Source organism: Crocodylus siamensis, chromosome 4, assembly GCF_052110815.1.
Source record: "Crocodylus siamensis isolate JL-2025a chromosome 4, ASM5211081v1, whole genome shotgun sequence".
NCBI lineage: Eukaryota > Metazoa > Chordata > Crocodylia > Crocodylidae > Crocodylus > Crocodylus siamensis.
In genome coordinates this window covers 239,859,782-239,883,917 of record NC_143398.1, presented here as the reverse complement: position 1 = coordinate 239,883,917, position 24,136 = coordinate 239,859,782, and the positions used below count along the sequence as shown (strand labels likewise).

General features: G+C 50.1%; 2 long non-coding RNA genes across 3 annotated transcripts; one reads left to right on the top strand and one right to left on the bottom strand.

Annotated features, from left to right (window-relative positions):
• Nucleotides 1–369: 369 nt before the first annotated feature.
• LOC149867719 (uncharacterized) lies at nucleotides 370–17,438 on the top strand. 2 transcript variants are annotated; one of them, XR_016442119.1, is made up of 3 exons: nucleotides 370–508; nucleotides 603–747; nucleotides 14,094–17,438. It is a non-coding gene; the product is annotated as an uncharacterized LOC149867719 (long non-coding RNA). The 2 variants fall into 2 exon arrangements; XR_016442118.1 differs by having other exon boundaries at nucleotides 400–508; nucleotides 586–747.
• On the bottom strand, nucleotides 8,744–23,586 carry LOC149867718 (uncharacterized). The gene is made up of 3 exons (XR_016442120.1): nucleotides 23,278–23,586; nucleotides 21,263–21,403; nucleotides 8,744–10,054 (listed from the first exon to the last, which is right to left on the bottom strand). It is a non-coding gene; the product is annotated as an uncharacterized LOC149867718 (long non-coding RNA).
• Between the last annotated feature and the right edge of the window lie 550 nt (nucleotides 23,587–24,136).

The following is a 24,136-nucleotide window of genomic DNA, read 5'->3' as shown; positions in this document are numbered from 1 at the left end:
AATGAGCTGCATCAGGCCCCGCAGAAGTCCAAGTCTGAAAACAGACCTTGGCTTATCCCAGATCTGATTGTCCCAGGTTTAAGTCCCAATGCCTTACACAGCTCGAATGACAATTAACTCCAATTAGTGCCCCATCATTGTCCCAGGAAAACCGTTCACAGGTATTTCAAGTGAGCCCATGGGGTTGTTCCTCTGTAAAACTCCAGAATACAAGGCTGTGTCTTGGGAGAAATCTGCGGTCTGGTTTTAGCCAAAGAAAGCAGGATTTTTACCCCCTTGGGATTAGCGGAGTCGGGAGCTTAGCTGCGAGTGGCTTCCTGAAAGCCATACAGGAAGTAAGAAAGTAAAAAGTAACACGCTCTCCTGGATCCAGAGGGACAGATTTCCAGCTTCCTCTGTGCAAAAATGAAGTTTCTTCAAAAATGAAGACCTATGGGGACTTTTTACCATCTTGAACTTTCCCTGAGCCTAAGGAAGGGTGTGAGAGCCCAAAAGCTTACAGAAAAAGGTTGGTTTATTTATTTTTTTTTTGCAATTTCTCAGTTGGCCTAATAAAAGGTATCATCTCTGAACTAAGAGCTCTAGATTTTTTTGCATTTCAGACAAGAAGTACATGTGTTCTTCATGCTTCTTTTTACTGAAAAGAGACCTCCTCCACTGCGGCATGGAAGGAATGGCGGTTAGGGGCAGAGATGAAGGAGCCTTTCATTCAACAGAGAAACCTTTGTGAATGGCAAGACCTACTTGGTGAGTTCAGAGCTGAAGCCTGTGTTGACTTTCTTTAAGCAGAGGTCCTTGCTCCTGTACCTGCTCACCTCATATGTTGTCTTTTCTATGACGGTGGGATTTGTCTTGGGGAAACTAATACCTGCTTTGTTTTTTTATTTATGCTGAAGGTGTATTTGCTCTGGCCAGGAGCAGAGGCCCTCTTCCTGCTGGTATTTAGGGACAAATAGGGTGTCTTAGAAGTCTAATTTAAAATAAAGAAACCCCATCCTTTGTTCTGTCTGGTTTCACTTCCACATGTTGTGCGTCTTGTTCTACCAGTTTCAATCCCTTGCAAAGCAGTTGCACAACCGTTTCCTCTTCACAACCAGCACAGTTAAACCTGAGCTCACCTAATTGGATGTACCTTGCCTAAGATCCTAGATGCACTGAGTTTCCAGTAAACTCTGCAAAAATTCAGGCTGTTACACCTTTCAAGAATGGGGACTCGTCATTTTATCAGTAGTTGACGTCCACATTCAAAGTACTAATGGCGGGAGATCTAGGGATGGTTTTCAGTACTCACTCAGGGGTGGGTGATTTATTTTGGCTGGAGGGACACATTAGGAACTTGGGTGAGCTGTCATGGGCTGGGGGCGGAGGCGGGCTGATAAGGCCTGGCACGGTGGGGCAGTGGGTGCTGACCTAGTACAGAGTGGTGGGAGGAAAGGGGGCAATTAATCCTCTCCAGCCTGGGCCTGTCTGCCCTGCACCCACTGCTAGGGGTGCCAGGCGGAGCGGGCAGGCCGGTGGGCTCTCCATGGAGACTGGTCCAGGACCCCACAGTCAGGATGCCCTTGGCGGGGTGGATGGGATGGGATGGGGCCGCGGGTGGGTGAGGAACAGCATCCAGGAGCAGGGCAAATGGGCAGGTGGGGACCAGAAGCAGGGCTGAGGCCGGGATCGCAGGGTGGTGACAACACCGCACCCAGCTGTGATCTGCTCCCTGCGTGGCAGGGACACACAGGGAGCAGATTGTGGCTCTGTCCTGGGTCCTGGGCTCTGGCCCTGCGCTGTCATCTCCCCGTGATCCTCCCCCCAGCCCTGCCTGCCCAACCACTCCGGGATGCTGCCCCATCCTATCTGCCCCACTGAGCACGTCCTGCCCACGGGGGTCCCATGCCAGTCTCCATGCAGACCCTGCCTGCTTTGTCCAGCAGCCCCAGTGGTCGATGCAGGGCCGATGGGCTGTAGTGCCTAGGCAGCGGGGTAATGTGGGGCCCTTGCAGGATGTGATGGGAAACTCGGTCGTCACACCAGACAGCAAAGCTAACATGTTTAACGATTTCTTTGCCTCCGTCTTCCTAAGTAGGGACCAGAACAGCCACCTCCCTGCTGGGCCCCTCTTGGGCCCCGGGGGAGGCACACCTGGGCCACGGGTTAGCGAGGATTTAGTTAGGGAGCTTCTGGAGGGCTTGGACGTATTCAGGTCAGCCGGTCTGGATGATCTCCACCCTAGAGTCCTAAAGGAACCGGCCGAGGTCATTGCAAGTCCCCTGGCACGGCTTTACGAGCACTCGTGGTGCTCTGGTGAGGTACCGGAGGACTGGAAGAGGGCCAACGTGGTCCCCATCTTCAAAAAAGGCAGGAAGGAGGACCCGGGAAACTATAGGCTGGTTAGTCTTACCTCGATCCTAGGCAAGCTGTTCGAGAAAATTATGCTGGCACACATCCAGGAGGGGCCAGCAGGGGACTGCATGCTTAGGGGCAACCAACACGGGTTCATCAGTGACAGGTCCTGTCAGACCAACCTGGTGGCCTTTTACGATCAGATCACCAGATCATTAGATGCAGGGGGAGCAGTGGGCATCGTCTTCCTGGGCTTCCGGAAGGCTTTGGACACTGTCTCTCACCCCGTTCTCATTAAGAAACTGGGGGACTGTGGTGTAGACACCCACACAGTCAAATGGGTCGCCAAGTGGCTGGAGGGCCGCACCCAGAGGGTGGTAGTGGATGGGTCCTTCTCAACCTGGAAGGACGTGGGCAGTGGGGCCCCGCAGGGCTCGGTCCTCGGGCCCGCACTGTTCAACATCTTCCTCAGTGATGTGGATGAGGGGTAAAAAGCACCTGTTCAAATTTGCTGAGGACACTAAGATGTGTGGGGGGACGTGGGCACACTGGAAGGATGCAACAGGCTACAATCAGACCTAGACAGGTTACAGGGGTGGGCGGGCGAGAATAGGATGGGTTTTAACACAGACAAGTGTTATGCACCTGGGGAGGAACAACCGGCACCACACCTACAGGTTGGGGAACTCCCCGCTTGTCAGCACAGAGGCGGAAAGGGATCTGGGGGTCATCATTGACTCCAAGATGAACATGGGCCGGCAGCGTGGGGACGCGGTCAGGAAGGCCAACCGCACCTTGTCATGCATCCACAGATGCATCTCGAGCAGGTCCAGGGAGGTGATCCTCCCCCTCCATGCGGCACTGGTCAGGCCGCAGCTGGAGGACTGCGTCCAGGTCTGGGCGCCGCACTTCAGGAGGGATGAGGACAGCATGGAGAGGGTCCAGAGGAGGCCACTCGCATGATCAGGGGACAGCAGGGCAGGCCCTATGAGGAGAGGCTGCAGGACCTGAACCTGTTCAGCCTCCACAAGAGAAGGCTGAGCGGGGATCTGGTGGCCTGTTATAAACTAGTCAGGGGGGATCAGCAGGTAATGTGGGAGTCCCTGTTCCCCCGAGCACCGCCAGGAGTGACCAGGAATAACGGTCACAAGCTGGCAGAGGGTAGGTTTAGTTTAGATATCAGGAGGCGCGACTTCACGGTCAGGGCGGCTAGGGTCGGGAGCCAACTTCCAAGAGAAGCGGTGCAGGCTCCCACCCTGGGGGTGTTTAAGAGGAGTTTGGATGTACACCTTGCTGGGGTCATTTGACCCCAGTACTCTTTCCTGCCATGGCAGGGGGTCGGACTAGATGATCTGCTCAGGTCCCTTCCGACCCTACAAACTATGAAACTATGAGTGGCAGTAGCCGGAACAAGCCACTGCTTTGGGGGCTGCCGGGATGCTGAGGGTGGGGGGCCAGCTGCACGTGCTATGGACCAGCTGTGTGTGTCCCCCTGCACCTGGACCGGACGGAGCCAAGGGACCCACCACGGACCCGATAGAATCACTGAGGTGGGGGGCCGACACAGACGGTGGACCATATTTTGCCCCCCGCTATACTAATTGATTTCCTAATTGATTTCCTTCTGCAACTGTGTTCATTGTTTGTGAACTTGAGCCTCTTTGGACATTGATAAAGCTATTTATGCTCCTGTCGAACAAAACCTCTGCTTAAAATCTGCTGTAGTTCTTAGAAGCCAAGATTATTTTGATGGCCAACATCTAATTAAGAATCCCCAGTTGAATAAAATTGCTGCTGTGTCTGCTCCCAGCTCCTGGAGGAATAAAGCTGGAGTAGAGACAGTTGGCTGGTTTAAGCTGCTGCTTTTAAATATTGGACTAGTGGGAGTCCAGAGAGACTCACAGCATAGCCAGACCCAGATCATGAGGATGGACAAATCAGGAGATCGGACCCTGCAGGGCTGGACACATGCCTTGAAAAGGCTGTGTCTACCCAAAAGAGTTTGCAATCATATCCTAAACTGAGGGGCAGCAGATGGATGGCTATAGAGCAAACAGAGGGGTCACAAGGTTAGAGTATGTCTATAGGAAGACGGGCCAGGATAGCTATGCTGGAATATACAACTATTCTGGGATAGCTCCTGGGCTTTAAGCTTCTGCCTAACTTATTCCATGACCGTTTCCTGAAGGAAAAGCCCTTGCAGCATAGGATGGTCCGGCCCTTTTCCTGCACAGCAAATGCCATCGATAGCTAACTTCTTCACTGCTCCAGTCCTAAACATGCACTGCAGGGCAAATGCAGCCTTAATATAAGCCGGCACCTTCCCCCTTAAACCAGCAGCGGAGCTCAACCTGCTCTTTATTTTGGCGGCTTTGGTGGCATAGCAAATTATTAAAAGGAATCTGGGGGGACATGAACCGGTGAGCCCCCAAAGCCCTGGGCAGGGCCTCCTGAACCTGTGGGCCCCACCAGTTTGAAAGGTACCACTGCTGCTGGTTTTTTGCAGATGCAGCTCAGTCGGCAGGTCATGTCCTCAGCACGTGGAGAACTTGGGCCATCATTGCCGTAGAGAGAGGGGTCCAATGCTAGCCCACGCTTTCCAGAGGGTGCTCACAGATGGCACTTCATACAGGCAATTTTCTGCTGTGGGTGGTGGCGAGGGCAATTGTCTTTGCTGCCACATCCCTGAAGACCCTGGAGTATTGAAGGCGATGGGAGCCCTACTACTCCAAATTTCATGTAATGTTGCTGGCAACAGTGACGTTCCTGCCAATGATTCAGAGGAGTAGTTAGCTCAGGCCCTCAGATCATTAAAAACTATGTCTAAAAAGCTCGTTACTGCAATGAGTTCGCTCTAGAAAGTACCAGCTGGAAGGAACAGACTGAATTCACCTGGGACTTCTTCGCTCCCCCCTGCTATTCATTTGTAAAACAAAACCTTTGCGAAAAACTTTGCTCCCATGTCTGCCTTGGCACTGACTCTCTGTTTGACTCCCTGCTGGTGATGAAACACCCGCGACTCGCAGGTGAGTAATTGAGCTCCCTGAGAGAGAAACTAGTTAGCTTTTTAATAAGGCCCCAGGTCTATTTATAATAGCCGGGAAAGCCTCCGAGCTGGGCGAGCCACAACAACTTTTATCCTGCGCCACAGCCTTTCAACTGAGTGACCTCTCTTTTCTGAACGAAAGGCGCTTGCTTATAAGCTTCTCTCTAAATGGGACCCCAAACTCGGAAGGAGATCTGGCGGGTGGGACAGTGGGATCATTACCTCCCGTCCAGTAACTGCACTGTCCATCCAGCTGCGTCTGCTCCGTGGAGGGAGCGGTTGGCAAAGGCTGTTCCCAAACCTGCCAGGGGATTTGTGCTAGGGGAAGCTTGCAGAGCCCCACTGCGCTCAACAGGGTCTGTCCATAAGGAAGAGCTTGTGGGATCATGGCCTTGGTTTTGGTGGGGGACCCTTCGGTGAATGGATTGTGGGGCTGGTTTGGGGTTTCTTGGGGTGAATGGAAGGGGGATTGTCGATGGAGACAGTCCTGCGGTCAGTGATTAGATTAACTTCACGCTGTGACTCCTACTAAAAACACTCACGCGACCCCTCTTGTACCTTATGGACAGTGCTGGGCCCTTTGCGTCATGGCCTATCCATTGCCAGAGGTCATCTCTCAGTCATGCTACCCCCACTTTATTCTCCTTGTACGAGGCTGACATGTTGTCAGGACTCCCGTCTGCCTGCGTCTGGGGGCCCTGGGCCTTCCCTGACATTCAGCTTTTGCCAGCTGGCGCCAAACACGTGCTCAGGGCTCCCTTGGGCAGAGCGAGGAGAAACATTAGGCTCCCTCTTGGGTTGAGCAGGAGCAGAGTAGCCTCCACCCCTAGTGAAGTGGGGGACTCATCTGTCTTGGAGGGTTTTGAGACTAGGATGTGAATCCAGTCTTTGCACAGGGGGTTGCATCAGATGGCCTCCAGCTCACTCCACTCACTCTTGCCACCCAAAGTGACTGACTTGAGGACTGGCAATGAGTGAGCAACCACCAAGCCCTACCAAGAGCTGAAGTACTGAGCACCACTTTCCTGGTCACCCTTCAGCCCATACTCATCTTCTTCCCACTCTGCTATGAGTTGGCCTACCTAAAGGAGTCCTCCTTGAGCTGTCCTTACGCTGCACGGGGCTGCCCCAGGCCCTGAAAGCCCTACTGCTCTTCCCCATAGCAGCAGGGTGACCATTTGCAGTGAAGCAGCCCTCACCCCCGTTTTCTGCAAGCAAAGGGTGTGTGTGTTGGGATGCCTGGCAAAGGGAGAGAGATTTCTCAAGGGTTTACACCCTGCACCCAAGTGTGCAGTAATCCGCAACCAGGGCCAGCCCTTTTCCCAGAGGTCACCCCTATAAACCAAGGAAATGGGATTGTGCCTGAGGCAGCAGGAGCCTGTGCTCATGCAGAAACCTCACACTGCTCCTCCAGTCTTCCAGCTGCATTAGTCACTCGCTGAGACCTGCAATCACGTCGGGACGGTTCCCGCCCAGCTACCCCGTCTCCCTGGCGCCTGTCACCATCGGAAGATTAAAAACCTCATAACTAATGATGTTTAGTCACAAAAAGATGACTCTCCCTTAGTGAGTGAGCAAGTAGGACTGAGCTGACCTACCCTCCCTGAACACACCAGCAAATTATCCCCATTTTACAGATGGGGAAACTGAGAGCAAGAGCAGCAAAGACTTCCTAAGGTTATGTTTGGTGGAGCAACGAACCTATGATCCGTTCAATATGTCACGCTGCTTCGCAGATTAACGAAGACCCTGATTCAGCCTCTTACTGTGTCAGCACAAAGGCCCGGGGAAATCATCCCGCACACAATACGCTGCAGATTTGGGGTGTACATATGCTGGTGTTTCTCTGTCTGCTAGAAGTCAGCCATGTATGTGGAGTAACAGATTCTTCTCGTTCTCCTGGATTAGGTCTTGTAGCCCGTCGTGGTGCATCAGCCCATCAAGCTAGCAGTGAAATCCATATTTTACATTTTTTCAAAAACACATCTTAATGAATTTGATAAGAATAACACTTCCCACTTCATTACAGCCTGCTTTCGAAGCATATACACAGACTCCAAGATGACTGCCCCTATTAAATATGTAGTCTGTCTTTCTAGGGACCTTTCTGAGTTTTCAGTTCTTAATTATGAAAGTAACTAGAAATCAGAGGACACACTTTTTCTAGCGGCTTTCGTCTATGGACTTGATGATATAAACCGCTAAGTCTGTTAATGTATGGCCATGCAGAATTAAGTTTTATTCATCACCCCACCACTATTAAGCAGCCACCTTTGGGGTAGCATGTAACTGCTGTTTAACTGTATCCAGCTTAGGCCCAGCAGATAAACCCATATCTAGCTGGAACTGAAGGGGTATGCTTTCAGGGCATACATGCTGCTCCCTTGGTAGCTGTTTGGTTCTGCTGAAAATTAGATATCCAGATACAAAAAGGAGCTTTTTACAAACAGTATCTGCAAGTGGGGTCTGTGAAGTGGCTGCTCTGAATTTCCAAGAAAGACCTGCAAAATATTAGCTAATGGTATGTTGAGACAAAAACATGTGTCAGCAAGTCTTGCTGTTAACTCTTCCCTGTGTGTCAGCCCTCAATAGCCCTAAAGAAACACTGTTCAATGCAGCTGATCTTGCATCGGTGAGCTCTTGCAAGGAGGAGGAGAGCAGGTACTCGGCGCCAATCGCCTGAGAGGTCACCTTTCCCATTTAAAAGGGGGAATGGCTAGTCACAATTTGAATTAGTCACGTCTTATTAACGTCTTGGATTAGTCAAACTGAGCTGCAATCCTGGGCCCATGGCAAATAACTGCGAAAATGAATTAACTTCAATGGGATTGGAATAACGTTTAAACATGTAGAATGGACTTTTCAAAAGAAAACTGGAGACGTAACCCCTCCTGACTTTCAGGGGGACATCGGCATGTACCTGATTCAGCTGTTCTTGACTATCTCACCTTAGTCCATTTCTACCTACTAACGTGGTCTGTAGTTTCTGTGTTTCACCGGATTCAAGCAGGCTAGCTCGGTTGACATGCAGTAGCCAAAGGCTAGAAGAGCAAACTGAGGGAGGGGGGTTGCAATTCACCCAGATGTTTAAACAGTCACAATAAAAAACCCATGAAAATGTTTCTTATTACTCTTACCTGATGACGACTTGGTCGCCAAGTGTAGGTCCTATCTGACTGTATTAGAAGAGAGTGATGTAAGACATGATGTTTGTCTGTCTTTCAGCAAACCTTTATTTTGGTGATGGCTTTTATGGGTTCCCTCCTTTTCCTGGAGTTTTGAATCTCCCCAGATGTTTGCTTGGATATTTGAGCTCACGCGAGGCCTGCTCAAGATCCCTGAGATTGGACCACATTGACATTTAGACATCATGGTAGTCTAAATACCTGAAAAAGGATGTGATGCTGCATCGGTGAGCATTTTTATGAGGCCTGGGTTTCCTGTTCTGTAATGAAACTCGAAACCACTTATTTTGGGCCTGTTACCAAGCTGCCCACCCAACTCGAGGCTTAACTCTAAGATCGCACCTTTCATTAGTTAGGAGCATAGGAAAGTAGGGCTGGATGGGACCTCATGAGGTCAACTAGTCCAGCCCCCTGCTCAAAGCAGGATCATCCCTGACTCAACCATCCCAACCGAGTGTCTGTCCAACCTGCTCTTGAAAACTTCCAAGGATGGAGAGTCCACCATCTCTCTAGGTAGCTGGTCCAATGCTTGACCACCCTCATGGGTCTAGAAGTGTTTTTCCTTGGGAGATCCAGGTTGGACCTAACTGGGGATTATCATCCTGGAGGAAAAGAAACCATGGAAATGAGTTGTTTAGGCACCTAATTAATGACTACGAGGCATGTAGGCAGTCACTATTATCCATCTGGGCTCAGCACAGGGTTGAACTGGATTTCTGTTGTTTGCATTGATTATATCACTGAACAGGCCGGAGACCTCCTCGGTCGATGCACTCGGCAGTCCAGCACATTAGTGCTTGCTAGTGGATGACTACTTCTGAGCTCTGCTAGAGCACGAACTGGGAATCTGGATGCCTGGCTCTTATTACTAAAGGAGCAGAAAAAGCAGCGTGCGGTACTTTTTATAACTCCTTGCACACAGTATGCCTCATCCACCCGGCGCACCACTCCTGGAAAGTTTCATGTGGTCTGTGGTCCGTGCACTTGACTCCCACTCGGATCCAGATATCAACATGCTGATGACCTTTGCTGGGCTAGGTACAGAAATGACACACAAACCAGTAAAAGTGATCAGAAACTGGTTCAAATCTGTAACGCAGCAGAAGTTCAGTGTACGTAAGCAGCTTTCAAAATGGCTGAAACCAGTTAGAGAGAAACCTGGATGGATGAAGTATCAGACTTAATGGATTTAGGTTAAATCAGTTTATTGAATTTCTGCCCCAGATCCTGCAGCTTGGGTCCCCATTGGTGAGACTCATGGGTTAGGCTCCTTCTTCCAACGGCAAAGATGCTTGACTGGGCTCCTTATTTGATGTGGGAACCAAATTAGCAGGGACTCGTGGTACTGACTGGACCTGCTGCTTAGATTCAGATTTGTTGGAGGGCGCTTGTGGTTGGGATAATCCTTCCAAAAAGGAGATTGGAGCTCTTGGGAAGAGCTGCTGTCACTGGCGGCTCCAGGGGCGTGCGCTCAAACTCCTACCTACAGCTGGGAAAGATAAGCAGAGCAAAGCTTGCGGTCACGTGGAAAAACCCTTTATGCTGCATTTCTGTTTTCTGTACCCAGATACTTTCTCCCTCGGCTTCCAGATGGTCTGTTGCAAGCACCGGATCTAAACTGTCGCATCAAACACTGGACACAAGCAGAGGACACCAGCCTGGCTTTGACTGATCGATAGCCCCGATCTACGTTTTTGCTGTGAAGGGGCTCACTCGGGCTCAAATAAAGCCCTAGGGTTGCAAGGGATTTCAAAGGTTATCACCCACCCCTTGCAGGATTTCCTGTTCCTGAGCCATCCCAGAAGCTCACCCCGCTTCTCTTTGCAAAATCTCTTTTTTTTTTGTAGGGTTTTAGCCTCCCTAGGCAGCTTTACTTCCTGCCACTCTTGCAGTTTCAATCTAGTGCCATGCACCCAAGGGAGAACAAATCTTCCGCTGGGGCAGCTTTTCCAGTATCCTAAAACAGCCGGCACCTCCTCCCTTCATCTCTTTTTCTCTAAATTAAATGTACCTGGTTCTCTCAAATCTTCCTCATAAATTCGACCCCACCACTGTGAATAGTAAAGCTGAAAGTCCTCTGAGAACCCAACCCAAGGAGATCTCAAAGGGGTTTCAGCTGCGCTCTTCAGGGCCAGCTTTGCAAACTGTAGAGGCTATAGTAAAAGTAGGACCTGAGGCCTCTTTAACACCAGAAAGTGGCAGTCTGCTGGTTATTACAGGGTTACTATATGTCTATGTTTTCCTGGACATGTCCTCTTTTTGGTCCTCTCATCGCTGTCTGGGTGGTTTTTTTGAAATCTGAAAAAATGTGCTGGATTTTGCTCTGCTTCACTGGTGGGAGTTGGGGGGGAGGGCAACTGAAGGCAGGGGGCACCGTGTGCGTGTGCACACACATGGCCAGCAAGCAGCAGTGTTGCCAACTTGCATGATTTTTGGCGTTGTAATTAAAATCTGTGCTGCGGGAATGAGAAAAACTTAGCTCTTTCTTTTCTTTCTCTCTCTCTATCTATCGATAGATAGGTCTAGGTCTATAGATAGATAGATGGTATGAAATGTAAATATAAATGTGAAAACCTTAGCTGTCTTTTATATATATAAACATACATACATATATATATATATAAAAGAAAGAGCTAAATTTCACATTTCCGAAGCATAGACTTTCAGAACAATGCCAAAAATCATGAGCTGGCAATACTGATGCAGCCAGGCAGGGTAGTGAGAGCAGCCTTGGCAGCTGCATGCAGGTAAGTCTATGGGGCAGGGGTTAGAGGGCCAGGGCCTGGGGACGGTCCGGGGCGGGGGGGTGCGTGGAGGGGATGGGTGTGTGATGGAGGCGGGTGCCTGGCGGTGCTGGTGGAAGGCGTCTGGGTGCTGGGGCTGCAGCACAGCAGGGGAGCAGGGGGGCGTTGCCTGCCCCTCCAGCAGGGAAGGGGAACCCTTCAGGGGCAGCAGGGAGCTCCGTGGCTGGCCTGGTGGCACAGGGCCCAGTGCCCACGCTCACAGGGCTAGAGCGGCCAGGAGATGCTGCCTGGGGGGCAAATAGGGCATGGCCAGGCCACTTGATGCAGTGCTGGACCCCAGCCCAGGGCGGAGGGTGCCATAGGCCTCCTCCAACTCTTCCCTCCAGCCCACGCTGGGGCCAGACTCACTCCGCTCTACCCACATGAATTGCGCTCCAGCTCGGCTGGCATGGGGGCAGCTGGGGGCCCTGTCTGGCAGGGCTGGGGGGAGCAGGGGGCTGCGGGTTAGGAGTGAGGGGCTCTGGGAGGGCTGGGGTGGTTGTGGCAGGGAATGAGGGCATGGGACAGGGTGGGGAGCTTGTGGGTCACAAGTGTGGGGCACTGGCAGTACCAAGGGGCTGTGGATCAGGAGTGAGGGGCACCAGCACGGCCTGGGGGGTGGGAAACTGTGGGTTGGGAGTGAGGGGCACTGGCAGGGCCAGGAGTCTGCGGGTCAGGGGTGAGGGGCAGCAGCAGGGATGGGGGGGCTGCAGGTTGGGAGTGAAGGGCACCAGCAGGGCCAGGGGGCTGGGGTTGAGCAGTGAGGTGTCCCCCTGACAGGTGTCCTTTCTTTTGTGACTGGAAATATGGCAACCCTAGTTATTTTTGCAGAAAAATACAGTGTCTTTTAACCACTTAAGTATGCAAATGTATTTTAATTACCTGGTCTACCCCACCCTAACGCTGGCCCTCTTGATTTGGAGAGTCTGTTTTACTTTCTGCCTCTCTGTTGGCAGCCTTATTCTCTAGTTGCCCTTGAAAATCATGAGGCTTTGTCAGTTGGGCACTTCTAGCTAAAACCTACCCTAACAAATACCTGTAACATTTATTCACATGTCCGCTGATTCCTTATTTTGCTCCGGGCAAAGGTTGGCCTGCCTCGCACCTTCCTATCGGAAAGAGGAGAGGAGTGCTTGCTGAAGCCTGGCTGGCTGTAACTCTTTACAAAGCCGGCTTTGTTTGTGCAGCGGCACTTCTACTAACAATTGCCACTGCCCTGCCATGACCTGCTTACGTCTCGAATGGAGCGAGGTTCGGGAACACGATGACGGAAAGCGTCTGGATTCCTCTCAACACTCGTGGTCCTGCTCTCCCTGGCGCTTGTGCAGCCGAGCAGCAGGAAATTGCAGCAGAAGTCCCGTACCGAGGAGATGAGTGAATGATCCTTCACAAAGCGAAGAGGAGTCAATAGAAAAGGGTCGCTTTGTGGGAAAGGCTTCGGGCTCCGTTTTAGTTTCGACCTGGTTTGTGTGCCCAAATATGCCCCAGATTTCCTATGTGAAGGTGACTTCACCTCCTTCAGCTTCCCACCAAAACAGGGAGAATATTTCCTTTGCTGCATCTTTTTCCTTTGTAAGCTTTTAGCGGGCAGGCACTGTCTATCATGATGTGTTCGTACAGCACCTAGCACGCCGGGGCCCAAAAGGATCTCTAGCAACTGTTGCAATATGAACAAATAGGAATAATGAAACATGCTTTATTTTTATCAGTCAGGACTCATGGTAGAGGTGATATCTTTTATTAGACCAACTCGATTTTTGCAAAAAAAAAAAATCTTTAATTGCAAGCTTTGGGGCACAGACGCCTGTCATCAGGCATCGGAGGAAAGATTGTAAAGGTTCTCCTGCGTAGAAATGAAAGTTCATGTTTCGGAGGAGAGTTGAAGGTGGTAAAATCTCCTGTTTGGAAACGTTCATTTTACATGCAGATTAGGCTTGGAGAATTTTTTTAATCATTTTTTTAAATCTTTTTTTTTAATCAATTTTTTATCATTTACTCAGAAGAGCTTTCAATCCAAAGGGTTGAAAATTCCTGTTTGCACTTAGTGCAACAGGAAACAACTTTTCTATATGGGAAGTTATTTAAACTGCTTGTGTAGTAATGGCTCATTGATCCCTTGTGTAAGACTAAATTGCACACAGGAGGGTGAGGGGATGCCACAGAGACTCAGTCCACGGTGAAGTTTGCCTTTGGTATATTTAACTGGACACACTGACAGTTTCCTTTCCAGCTGGTTTGCTCAATACATCTTCCCGATCCTCTTCATTCAGCAAGATGCTAGTCCAAAAGGAAATGTTTCATGGGCCTGCAAGGTTGAATAAAATCATTTCTTTGTGCTGCACAACCTTAAATGCATTTACTTTTAGGCCGACGGTGGCTGAAAGACGGGAAGTCAGCGCCATCTACCGGACTTTCCTGCTCAGTGATTTCTTTGTCCAGGGCCAAACCCAGAGGTGGTGGTAGGCAACGTGGTGTAAATTAGGCATCCTTACATTATCTTTGACTCTGTTAACCTGCTGGCATTTACCTTCCTGCTGCACGAGGGATTCAAGTCGGCGCAACCCGCACGCTGAGTAGCTGAGGCAGATGAAACCAATTCAGACTAATAATTCCTTGCTGAACCTAGACTGGATTTCCTCCTCCACGTAGCTGTACATAGGAGACGAGGATTTCATCACTGCCATAGTGACAGGCTAGCAAAGGAAGAGATAAAGAGATGACCTAATATATCTTCTCTCCTTGCAGGTTTATCTCCTCCAGCGCTCCCACGCTTTTATCGGCCGGTGTGTGAAGGAAGCCCCCGGCCTTTTCTTTTGGGCAGACAGGCTGAGCTGAGCATTACCCCCAACCCGGTCCCAGCAGCGTCTCAGAAAGAGGAAGGCTGGTCTTGGAGTTTCCACACGGGCCTGTCTCTGCCACAGACTCTCCGCATGCTCACGGGCAGGTTGCTTAACCTGCCCCTACCTGAGTTCTCAGCCGGAAAATGGGGAGGTTACATCCTGCCTCACCCTTTCTTAGTTGGATCGCAAGCCCTGCAGCAGAGGGACCGTCCCACCGAGCGCATGCACAGCACCTTTAAAAAGGGGGTTTTAAACCCGAAAGCTTGCTAAGGATTTTTTCCCCATTATTTAAGCTGCTCTAATAAAAGATATCTGATTCACCCAAAGAACTGTGTCTGTACAGCACCTAGCACTCTTCCTAGGCTGGCTTGATACCAGCCCTCCTGCTTCCTCCATCGATGTGACTGCGGTGGTGTCACTTCTGTTTCAGATCCGGAAGCGGTACAAATAAATGTCTTCCTCCTAGGAGGCCTTGTGGTTATCAGAGCGGGCTGTGACCCCGCTCCTCTTCCTTTACCTCCCACAGGCTTCAGTTATTTCCCCTTGCTGGGGGGAGAGAAGCGCGGCTATAAGAGAACTGAAGCCTTCTCCACAAGGGTACTCGTTGCTGGACGGAAAGCAGATGGAGATGATCAAGTCTCGCTGAATTCGGCTCGGTCCATTATTATACAAGCCAGCGGGGGAAGATGTTGGTAGAGATGCGTGGACTCTCTTGGAGGAAAAGCCCTTTCACTGAAATGCATAAAAATGCAGCTCTGAAGGAGCCGTGGACTTAGCAGGAGATGGGCTGGAGAAAAAGAATCAGGTCAAAACATTTTCAGGATGAAATGCTTCATTTTGGTTTTTGCCATGATGTTTTTTTTATTGATCAAATGGCCAAGTTTTAAATGATGAAAAGAGCTGGACAGCAAGCCAGGCATTTCATTTCATGTTTTGCCACCTTCTCCCCTTCGGTGCAGTCAAAGGGCCGGTGACGGGGCTTCGTCTGGCTTAGATGGTGTCGACGTTATTATCTGCATTTACTCAAAGCCTTTGGCATCTTGGGGCGAAGGGAAAGAAATCACCCCAGTGAAAGCGGCAGCCAAGGAGCTACCTACAAATGGGCTGTGCCCAGGATGGGACCCCTCGGGATCCTCCTTGGAAAGGAGTGATGCTGCGAGAGGCTGAGCACCACTTGCAAAGCCTGAAGCAGCAGGGTAGATGAGCAAGGCCAAAACGACAGGCCTGGGGAGCCCGTGCTGTGCTCAGCACCCTCTTCCCTCCCTGGACTGGGGCAAAAGTCCCAGTTGCACCTCTGGGCTCAATGCCCTCATCTGCCACTTGAGATGGGGACTTGTTCTTCAAATATTAGGACTGTCCTGCCCAATTAGGGGCGGGTGGTCACTAGCTCAGGCCTGATGCCACGTAGAAAGGCTGAGCTATCCAGCCTGTCTTTGACACGGGCTGGTTTTGCTGGTCTGGGTTTCACAGGTCCCATCACCCAGAGGTGCTTCAGCAGCCGCGTTGTGTCACGGAGGCACTTGGCCTGGGAGGCACTGGCAGGACTTGGACCAGACCAGCGATGCGTTTTCAGCACTATCTTTCCCCTGCCCCATCTCATCCTAAAGACCGGATCCGCACTTGGCTTGCTGCCTTGAATGGATCTACCAAGGGCTTGGTCCACGGTTATCATGGAGACTACTGTATGCCCAGGCCCCGGCTCACAGGAGGGGCAAAAATTCAGGGGACTTTAGCAGGAGCTGTGAGCTTGTCGACACGATGGAGGGGGGATGTGGAAAAGGGGGAGGGTGAGTGTGCAAGCGGGGTGCTAGAAATGAGGGAATGAGTGAGAAATGAGTGCCCGGATGGAAAGTGGGGATCAGGTGAGACTGTAGCCGGAGGGGAGGGCAGGATGGGGAAGATGGTTTCAAGTCCTTGCGTTAAAATAGGTAGAACACCTCCGTCTCCCCTATCCTAGCGGGGTACCCCAGGGCTGTTTCCTCTTCTTTGGGGGAAGGGTCCCTCTCTGTCCACAACCATTTTGAATGGCTTTGGGTTGACCCTAATTCTTTTAAAAATTGCCAAACTTCTTGGGGGGTGAGAAAATCATTTCTTATCCCACTGTAGTTGTAGCAGGTTGGACACTAGAGGGAACCACAGCACTCGCTGTACAGCATCCTACACGCACGGGGTGATTAAAAACCAAGATCAGTGGTGTTTCTCTAATCACAGAACAAGTCCTGAAATCAGAGACTTGCCCATAGGACCTGCCACAAATCTTTGCAAAGACTTGAAATTTCCTTCCAAGTGGTGCTGGACGTCAGTTAAATAACTAGGGGCGCATAGAGCAAGCCTTGTCTGTAATGGGTTCAAATGCAATTCTTCTCTCTGGGTGTAGCAGGATTAAAATAATCCCCAGGGGCCGAAAGGATCCCTCCCTGCAATTCATACATTTCATAGATGTCATAGACATCAGGGCTGGAAGGGACCTCGGGAGATCATCGAGTCCAGCCCCCTGCCCCAGGGGCAGGAAGTCAGCTGGGGTCATAGGATCCCAGCAAGATAAGCATCCAATTTGCTCTTGAAGGTGTTCAATGTAGGTGCTTGAACCACCTCCGCTGGCAGACTGTTCCAGACCTTGGGGGCTCGGACAGTAAAGAAATTCTTCCTTATGTCCAGCCTGAAACGGTCTTGCAGGAGTTTGGGACCGTTCGACCTCGTCATCCCTTGGGGCGCTCTGGTGAACAGACGTTCCCCCAGATCCTGGTGGTCACCCCTGATAAACTTATAGGTGGCCATCAGATCACCCCTGAGCCTGCGCTTTTCCAGGCTAAAGAGTCCCATGGCTCTCAGCCTGTCATCGTAAGGTCTGTTTTCCTGACCTCTGATCATGCATGTGGCTCTTTTCTGGACTCTCTCAAGCTTCTCCACATCCTTTCTGAATTGTGGAGCCCAAAGCTGGACGCAGTACTCCAGCTGTGGCCTCTCCTCTTGACTTTTCAGAGCAAGCACCATGAAAATGAAGCATCTTCCCTGTTGACTGCCCTTTCCAAGGTGTTTCCTGCCTTTGTGCCCGTGAATTTTCTAGAGGAAGATTCAAAAGGGTTATTTCCATGAGCGGTTTGTGGCAGAAAGAGGCGAGTCTTTGACATGGAATTGTCACGTTCAAATAAAATATGATTCCCGGGTTTTTTTTTTCATTTGTCTGAGAGGTTAGCACATACTGCAGTCGTTCTCAACCTTTTGTAGACTAAAGACACCTCTTGCTAGACCGAAGGCACCACTTGGAAAATGCCAGCTCCTAGCCAGCGGCAGATCTGGGGATGGTGCAATTGCACCCCACCCAAACTTTAAAACCAGCCGCAGGAGGAAGGCAGCGGCATTTCTATTCAGGCAGTACTGAGGGACTCACTGATTTCCTGGCTCATTATCATCTCCCAGCTTCGTGCTAATCTCTCTCCACTCCATAGGAGTTAACAACCCTGTCTCCTTTTTTTCAGGGTCCTGATCCACTACTCAAACAATCTTTTCTTCTGCAATTCTGCTGTCCGTTAGCCACTCTTGGCAATGTCCTTCTTTTATCTCACAGCCCTGCAGCCTCTTTTAGCTCTAGCTAGAAACCTTAACTCAGGCATGATAATATTAACTCAGATGTAGATGACTGACCATGTAATATTGGATGCACTGTCAAGACATCAGTCTGAAGAAGAGATGTACATTTAAGTATAACGACTGCAGAACAAACAGCGTGGTATCTTTTGACTTTTTTTTCTGGCACTATTTTTGCCTAATTTGTTATGATTTTAAACTTAGTATATCAACTAGCAAATTAGCCCATATTCCAGTAGTTATATTTGTGTTCTGCTTTGATCTTAAACTCTCTGTTGGAAACCTTGTTCTCTAATTGACACAGAAAATCATGAGGCTTGTCAGTTGGGTGCTTCTAGCTAAAACCTACCCTAACAAATATTTATTAACTGAATAGTATAGTGCCAGCCCTCTAGCATATTAGTAAAGCTTCTAGTTTCTATTTAACTGGAGAAAAATGTGTTGTTTTGTATGTGATGGCATGCCAGACTATCTGCACCCGCCTTGTCAAAATCATAGATCTGCCCACGCTCTTAACTTTAACTCGTTTTTAACCAGGGGGGTAAATAAGTGGCAAAGAAGTCAGAATGACCACAACCACTGTGAATGTTTTTAACACTTTTAAACCCTATTGGAAATATTGGCGTTTATCTTGTGAATCAGGTTTGCATGCCTACCGGTGCCAATATTGCACAGCACCACACGCTGCCCTGAATAGGATCCCACAGCACCCTCATTGAGTACCCTTGTGCTCCAGCGTCTCTTCTGTATAAGAAGCTGTGGACTGACAGCAGGGTTCACACTGGCGCTCTGATCTGGCTGACGTCGCCTAGGTCCTGTAACGGCATAGCTTCAATAGTTTACAAAACCTGCTTTGGCAATTTGTACCTTGCCTCTCCTACGTCAGGATGCCATTTTGCCCAGTTTGCTCTCAGCAGCCATACAAGAGAACCCAGGTCATTCACATCCGGGTGGGTTGCAGCCCACTTGGGTCTCAGCAGGTTGCCAGATTAAGGATGAGCTGCTCCACCGCTTGCGGCGAGTCGTATTTCAAAGGGTGCTGCCTCCTCACTCAGCGGGAGCTCGTCGTCGTCATCAGCCCTGATCAGAGAAGACGCACCCTTGAAATAAAATCCCGATGAAGGGCATTTATACCTGAAAGCTTGCAACTTTGCAAGCATTTTTTCAACTATCTGAGTTGGTCTAATAAAAAATATCAGATTTACCCAAAGAACCTTGTCTGCCCATGTCCTTAGACCAGCACGGCTACAACCAATACCTTGGTAATCAGTTGGAGTACCTCTGTGTGGCTGTTTGCTGTGGCTGTACATGCCTTGGCTAGTTTGCAACCTCTCATCTTCCCAGGGGAGTTTGAATCCCAGTTCTGCTGCGTTTGAATTTAAATGCAGGGTGAGTGGAGCTGTGTGCCGACAGTAGCGGCATAAGATGCAATGCTCCTTGTGTGTCCCTTGATCCTCCCAGAGTAAAGACCCCAGAAATTGCAAATCGGTTCACTTTTTAGGTGAACACTAGAGCAAAGATGGGTCCTGCACAGCACATAAAAAACCTGTACGCTCTGAGTTGGCAGAGGAAGCAAATTAGAGGGCTTGGCCCTGACAATTTCTCCCCAGGCACTGCAAGCAGGGAGCTAGTCTGACTCAATATCCTGGTGGACCCAACCCATTCGACAGGCCACTTCTTCCATGAGATGCTTCAAATCAAAGCCATATTGGGTTCAAGTCAAGATTAAGGTCAGCAGTTTGAAGCACAGTCCTTGGAAAGTGAGGTAAGAGGATCCTTTGCCTGGCAAGTAGACAGCTGCATCCTGCACCAGCGCTGGGGTCAGCTTCAAAGGCAGCAGCATGGATCTGTTTTCCCAGAAGTGGGGTAAACTCTTGCATGGGATGCCCAGGTGCTGGGGAGATGCTTTTGGTTGTTTGATGCTCCTATCTATGGGTGCAATAGTCCTTCCAGGTGTGGGCAAGACCATGACTTCCCAAGTGGCGTCAAGGAACAGCTGGAGATTTAAAATCATCCTCCCTTGAGAACATCTTGAACAATGGAGCCATGATGCAGCTAATATTACCAAATTCCCTGGTATGCCAGACTTAGTAATATTACTGGAAACAGTTAACCATAGCTCAGGGCTTTAGAAGGAAACCGGTGATCGGTGTCTCCGATGCAGCCCTGTTTCCCACGTTCAGGGAAATGAGGCTTTGGAAGCAGCAATCGAGCGGCAAGACACGGTGCCTTGCTCACCGCGCCAAGCCCCTTTCAGCCAGCCCTTGACACAGCCGTCTGTCTAGGTTTCCCTAGGGCCATGCTCCCATTGCTTGCACCCGTTGGGTTGGGTGCTCCTTGCTGCCTTCTCTCCACTTCTGCCATTTGCCTCGCAGAGATTCAACCCTTTGGAAAACAGCAGCCAGCGAAACCATCTGCCCACTCACCTCTGGCACCTTCCTTTTGCGTGGGGCCACGTGCCTGTCCTCGGGCTGGAGACTGATGCTGCTTCATGACGGAGCTGGACTGATTCCTACAAGTACCTGACGTGACAGGTGATGGTTACCCCCATCCTGCAACACTCTTATCTGCATTACAGCAGCATCAAGATGAGGAGCAAAGTGCAACAAAGATTGAGGGATGGCTCCTATCCAAGGAGCTGTCAAGCTAAGCAAGGCAATGGGTCAGAGAGTTGAGGTGACTTACGCAATGCGGCTGGTGGAGCCCGCTCTGGAAACTGCCTCTCCTCAGCCTTGACCGCTGGTTGAACAAAGTCAACACCCAAAAGTTTTCCATTTGTTCAACCAATGCAGGAACATCACTCTGAGCGACTGCTGCAGAACAAGTGACTCGGGAGAGGTGACTCCATCTCCCTTCTGCTCCCGAGGCCGGCATGTGTTTCATCCCCTCGTGTTCCTGGCATAGTGCATATTATCAAAGCCATTCGTTTAATGCCTTTGTGCTGAAATGAGTTCAGGCGGGGGCTGTGGTCTGCAAATGGTTTGAGCACCAGTCTTTTTAACGAGCTCCTCCATTTACATTTTTGTGCAGTTAATTAGGAAGAATTGGATTCAAGTTCCTTAAGTTTTGCATAAACAGCAGACAGATGGCCACCGAGACAGGAATTTATGACACCAGAAGGGCTTATTCTGCCCTGGCAGGCAGCAAATATAAACCAAATGATGGTGGGTGGTGAACGGAAGTTTCTGTTTCATATTTAATAATGTATTGCCAACTTCCCTTCCCCCTCCCTAACACAGAGGGATCAAGACCTCCCCAGATATATAAACTGGCCCAGCCCCAACAGCTTCAGTGGATCCACCTGATGAGGACTTAGCTCAGAGTTTGGCCAAAAACGTTTTTGCATTAACATTCCCCTCATCCAACAGGATATATTACTTTCCTCCTCTCTTGCCTGGATATGATGGATAGAGCTATCCTGAGCATTGAGACAACCATGGTCTATAAGTCTTTCCAAATACTGTATTATTCAAATAGGATCCTTACCTCCAGCTCAAGGTGGGGGAAGTGAACACAACGAGCCTGCCCGGTGTCTACATCTCTCTTGGTGCAACTCCTCGAGGGACTGGGCAAATGTTGCGATGCGTGGGGTAATAAGGGAGGATCCTGTGCTGTCTGATCGGGTACCTGGAGGGCAATCAGAGCTGTAAAACGCAGCTGCTGACAGGTTGACAGAAGCTGCTGCATGGGCTTTATGTTCCCATAAATTACAGCTTTTTAAAGCGTGTGCACAAGCAACATGGACATGGCCATTTGTTGACGTGTGAGATAATTGCTCTCTCCCAGTGCCAGGTCGGAGCCACCAAACCAACTGAGAATGGGTTGCTAGTGCTTTAAACTCTGCACTGTCAGAAAAGGAAAGTACATGGTCATTTTGTCCAGGTGGGGGGGCTGGATCCCATGATCTTGTAAGGTCCCTTCCAGCCCCTAACAACTATGAACCCCCTGCCTGAGACAGGATCATGCCTATCTGAACCATCCCGTACAAATGCAGGGTGTACCTCCGTAGCAACACTACGGTCAACCCATACGCAACACAAGACATAAGACCCCAACCTGCCACAGGTAAAGCCAACGTCCCGTTGCTGTAAAAGGTTATTCAAAATATGCTAAAGAGATCCCAGGAAGAAGGCAACCCCCCGGCCCCAGTCTATACCAACCTGACCACGGGTAAAACGCCTTCCTGACCCTAAATATGGGATTAGGCTGACCCTAAGTGGAGGGGCAAGATCCTCTGGCCAGGAAACTCCAGGTTTAAGTCCCAGCAGGAACATGGGCACACCTCAGTCAAAACCCCCAGTCTCGGCGGTGGTCAACACCTGTTGCTTGAGCGTCCAGGGGAAAAGGTTTCCCCCCTTACCTGCAGGAGGCTGTCGACATATGAGGGTTAGTGAACCAAAAAACAGGGGTGTCCTAGTTTGCCAAGAGACCTGAGGGGCCACACTGCACCTGGGTATGCCAAAGCCAAAGGCAGCGCCCTTTCTCCTTCAGGGGGAAGGATGGTCCAGGGAGACACAAACAGGTCTTGGAAGCAGCTTGATTAAATGCAGACTCTCCCATGTCAGTACTGAATGGAAGAAGAAGGTGGCGGAGGGCTGCAGGGCATCAACATATATGCTCAGTCTGACCACGGGCCACGCTTCAGCCTTGCAGAAATAAACTATGGCCCGGAGAAGTTTCCTCCCCTGAACAGGCTCCACCAACCCCATGAGCCCTGATGGAAAAAACGTAGGAGGACTGATCATCTCTGTCAAAACACAAGTCTCTAACCCGATTGGATTTGATTTCCCAGAGTTCAGGGGCTGTTTTTGCCACAGGCAGAAGAGACCGTTGGAAGGTGGATCATAATCACCATCATAATTTCATGAAGGTGACATGCCGGTCTGGTGCCAATCACTCAGAGAGAGGCCCAGGGACCACTTAATCACAGCAGCCTTCGCTCCCAGGTTTGCTTTAATCTTCCCTGATAAAACTTAAATGACAATAGCTATTCCAGCTGTGAACCAAGAGATTCCTCTTGCGTTATTTCCTGCCTTCTTGATTTGGGAAATCTCATTTCCCCCATTCTAGAGCAGCTAATTGCATATTAAAGTTGACACTTCCCAGAGCCTCGTGTGTTCAACCGAAACAACTTGCACTCTCGCCTGCTCAATTATACTCTGCTGTGCTGGGGGGTGTTTTCCAAGCGGTACATAAAATAGCATGGCTGAGCCTGAACCTCAAAGAGCTGAGCCACCTCTGGATGTTCCTGTCGTTTAAGGGTTGCTGCGATTCATATTTCTAATTAGGGCCCAGAGAAAAAATGCTACTCAAGGTTTTAACCAATCCTTGCAGAATTGGCGGCCCAGCCCTCAGCACTGAAATTCCTTCCACCGGCTCATTAAGGGAGGGGACTACCAGGTATCACGAAAGATTTTGCTTTCCTCCTTTTTCTCCTCCCGCACGGGTTGTCTGTGCATAGATAACGTAAAAAAACAAAACGATTAAAAACTTTTACTGACCTGCCTTAAGTTGTCCAAGGGCCTTGGAGGTTCGTGGTGGTTCTCAGGTTCTGCAGGAGTTTGTCCGACGATCTGGGACCAGCTTCCAAGACGATGGTCCCCTGCAGTAAGGGCCAAGTCACTAAAGTAGCTCCGTGTTTTCAAGACTTGTAGGAGCGTGACTTGAGCCTGGTACTGAACTCTTCTCAACTCTAGCAAGGCTGGATTTGTGGGGAAGCATTTCTAGCTGGCAGGCTTCTCATGCTTTTCCAGGCTATCAAAAGCAATTGTATTATCCGGAAGGGCTGAAGTAACTCGTGTGGCACCATTTACGCATCTCGTGTGGCTCTTCCTTTGCCTCAGCTCTTGTGTGGTTTTTTCCCTTTGTTTCCCAATATGCACGAATAGGTCCCAACCCTTTAAGAGCATCTCCCCCACAGGGTTGTTCTGCGTACGATGGAGGCAAGTGTAAATTACTCCCTAAGATGGTAGATCACAGGCTGGATTGCTAATTAGGGTAAATGTCCGAGCAAGAGAACGCTGACAGTGTGAGAATTAATGGCCCGACGCATTACTGCTTCACACGCCTTTTGCAGTTAATAGGATTGTATTAAATGGGAGATTGAAGGGACCAAGGGACACAGAGCACATCACTCCCCAGCATCGTGGAGCAAAACCTGTCATTACATTAGGGCTGGAATGGCATCCAAGCTCTTTACGCCTCCGAGAGTCACTCCGACACAGCCATTCATCCGGCTTAATCTCTCCAAACAGGTTCAGCGAGCCCTGGTTGCAGGGTGAGAAAGCCACCCTCTCCCTAATCACAGCTGATTGCCCCAGCAGTGGAAGGAAGCTATAGGGTTGACCATGGCTAGCACTC